The sequence below is a fragment of the Leguminivora glycinivorella genome, chromosome 12 (assembly GCF_023078275.1).
Source record: "Leguminivora glycinivorella isolate SPB_JAAS2020 chromosome 12, LegGlyc_1.1, whole genome shotgun sequence".
NCBI lineage: Eukaryota > Metazoa > Arthropoda > Insecta > Lepidoptera > Tortricidae > Leguminivora > Leguminivora glycinivorella.
The window spans coordinates 16,230,699-16,234,237 of NC_062982.1; the positions used below are offsets into that span (position 1 = coordinate 16,230,699).

Here is a 3,539-nt window from a genome sequence, read left to right on the forward strand (position 1 = left end):
AACAAATTACGGTGAATTTTACTGCACATTAGGTATCATTTGACGGCATTTCAATTTTAGATAGGTACTGAATTATTTTTAATCATTTATTTTAAATACCTTTATGCCTTTAATTCGAGGGAGACTCATTTAAATAAAATGTTAACGTATTTTAGACATCTTCTATACATTAGCCTAGCGTTTTTCAAAATCGGAGTTGGCAACACTGGCGCCGAACTGACTTGTCAACACGTGTTGACTGTTGTGTTGAAATTTTTTGCGGCGGTTATCATATCACATCACAGATCTAACAACTTACAAGTTCAATGGAGTAAGTGATCGAATTTTTGAAAAACATGGGAGTTGGAGAACTTAATACGAAAATTCACCAGTAAGTACAATGTATTTTTTTCATTATTTAGTCAAGTTGCTAATGACACGAGGCCAATAGCTTGCTGGGCTGCGGCCCCGGCCGATGATGGATGCAAGCTCGTAATAATTCACATGTAAGGATAAGGACATTTGTATGATACAGAGGTTGCCGTGTCATGGGTGTTTTCTATTTACTTCAGTATTTGTATATCATCAGTACCCAGAACACATGCCTTCTTGATCTAACAGTGGGATTTATCAATTTGTGTAACAAAGTTTGGCCTAGTGTGATGAACACAGACATGACATGTATCTATGCATATAATCGTCTAGCATCTATAGAATAATCATTGCTTAGTTTGGAGCTAGGTTGATTAGTGTAAGGTGTCCCCAAATATTTATTTATAGTAGAATTAAGAACTGGATTATGCTAAGTAGAGGAGAGGAGGAGGAGCAGATGCCTTTTTACTTAAAAAACAGTGGTTTTTGAAAAGAAAAAACATTCCCTTCGACTTGGGTGTACGAGTGGGAGGTGGCCACTCAAGCTGTCCAGGACTAACAGTCAATGGAGAAATATGATTCAAACCCTACATAGATGGTAACAGGGATTAAAGATGAATATTGAAAAATATTAACTTTGAGTTAAAAAAAGATGCACGGTTCCTCTAGGGCCAAATATTTTTTCCACGCTGTTCATAATTTTGTAGTATGGTATGTGATATTAATTGTATCATTCATTTCCAGACCCTGATGGATTTTGCACAGACCTAATAGTTATAGAAACTTCAGAAAAGGAAAACTTGCCCTCAGAAAAGGAAAATGTGCCAGAAAATGTGCCATCTGCAATTGCTGATAAGAAAACCAGAGCCCAGTTATAATTCCAGGGTAAGCAGTTTCTAACAAACTTCTTTACCTAGAAGGAGGAGGTTCTGTATTTTATTGTAAAAAACATATAAGAATTACAATTCAATAAATTAATACCACATAGGCAGACCAACATACCAGAGAGAGATTTTATTCCAACCATTTTTGAAGTAACATATTGTTTCTCATGCACATTATCACAATAATATTTTTAATATAACTGCATTGTTAGGCAAGATACCGGGCTGGCCTAGCGAGTAGTGACCGTCCCTACTAAGTCGCAGTCCCGGGTTCGTTGTCTGAGTACCCTACCTACATCACAAGCCTTCTTGAGCTTACTGTGGGACCCAGTCAATCTGTGTAAGAATATCCTGTCACATTAATTTATTTATTTATTATTATGATACATTTATACTGTGAGTGTATATGTAGGTTACGACTGCAATTAATTGTATTATAATTATATTAATGCAAGAGAAGAGGCAAATGAAAACTAAAATTTCTAAATATTTTTCAGATTTTGGAAAAGCTCTTAAGATTCATTGGACTCTGCATCACTGCTGGCATTCAATTTGAAACAGAAGGCAATTTTGAAGATGATTTGCAATGGCTAGAAAATGCCTCGGATCCTAGTCGAAGAAAAATAGGACCAAAGTATAAAAAGAAGGACGCAGTTTTTATATGACGTTGCTGGTCAACAAACTATAGAAAATTACTTTTGAAAATATTCTGCTCTCAAAAAACCACAAGGATATTCTTTGGTAAATATAATAAGATTAACTAGCTTTACTCTGTGAAACAAGTCTGTCAGTAAATAAGAACAAAGAAAACTATAGGTATCCTTTTCTCTAGCACCCTAAAGAAAAGGATGCATATAGTCGCATTGACCTTTCCTTATATTATATCGTTTGTAATAATATTTTACTAACTAGTCCCATTTTTATAGCGTCCTATGAGGAAACAACGAATATAACCGGATTTCTCACCATTCCATTTTTGCTGAACACTGCGGCAGTCCGCCAAAAGAAGAAGCGAGGTTCCGGTGCAAGTCAAAATTGGAAGCCCAGCAAAATGGAAGTAAGGGAAGGTTTCATAAAGCATATCCGCTCTAGTGCAGAAATTAGCCAGACCATCGAACTTTGCATAGCCACACTTCAAAAAATAGGATTGTCATGCCAGCCATACATAATTGTATTGTTGTGGGTGAGTCTCTTGAAAAAATCGTGTGCATCAGAATGACTGACCAAAATGGCAGATCGATGTTGGAGTAACATTAGCATTTACTACCTATTTACTACTATTTACTACCTATATGGGCACATTTGCTACCTAAGTTAAAAAAAAGATTTTCCAAAAATAAAGTGGGCAGTCATTCTGACGTCAGGATGACTGCCCAAACTGAGTATGTCGGAGTTGGACCCCTTAATTAGCAACAATGTATGTACTATGATTTACTGCCTATTTGCTTCCTACACATATATTTTTTCAGACTTTTTAGTTAAAAAAATAACGATTTTATGAGCAAAGTATTATTTTTAGAGATTTTTCCATAAAGTGGGCAGTCTTTCTGACGTCAGGACGACTGCCCAAACTGAGTCTGTCGGGGTTGGGCCCTCTAATTTGCAACCATGTATATACTATGATTTACTACTTATTTGCTACCTGCACATATATATTTTTCAGGTTTTTTAGACAACAAATAACGATTTTATGAGCAAAATGATTTTTTTTTGTAGAAATGTGTTACATAAAGTGCCAGTCATTCATACTTCAGGTTGGACCTCCTAATTTGAAACATACATATCCTACATAATATATGTATGTTTTCAGTTTTTTTTTATAAAATAAATAAAAATTTAGGCCCAATTTGCCTACCTACATAATATTTGCAAGTTTTCAGATTTTATTATAAAAAAATAAAAATCTGAATATAATGAAAATATATAGGTATATATGTAGGTAGCAAATAGGTAGTTAATCATAGGACAGAATGTTTGCAAATTAGGGGGTCCAACCTGATATATGAATGACTGCCCACTTTATGAAACACATTTCTACAAAAAAACTATTTTGCTTATAAAATCGTTATTTTTTGGCAAAAAAATCTAAAAAAAATATATGTGCAGCTAGCTAGCTAATAGATAGTAAATTATAGTACATACATTGTTGCAAATTAGGGGGTCCAACCCCGATATATTCAGTTTAGGCGGTCATCCTGACGTCAGAATGACTGCCCACTTTATTGAAAAAATCTCTAAAAATAATACTTTGCTCATAAAATCGTTATTTTTTAACTAAAAAATCTGAAAAAAGTATATGTGTAG

The 3,539-nt window shown here is 34.4% G+C and overlaps 1 long non-coding RNA gene across 1 annotated transcript; it reads left to right on the forward strand.

Annotated features, from left to right (window-relative positions):
- The first annotated feature begins 279 nt into the window (after nt 1-279).
- LOC125232073 lies at nt 280-3,135 on the forward strand. The gene is made up of 4 exons (XR_007177701.1): nt 280-370; nt 1,096-1,236; nt 1,733-1,976; nt 2,162-3,135. It is a non-coding gene; the product is annotated as an uncharacterized LOC125232073 (long non-coding RNA).
- Nucleotides 3,136-3,539: the final 404 nt, after the last annotated feature.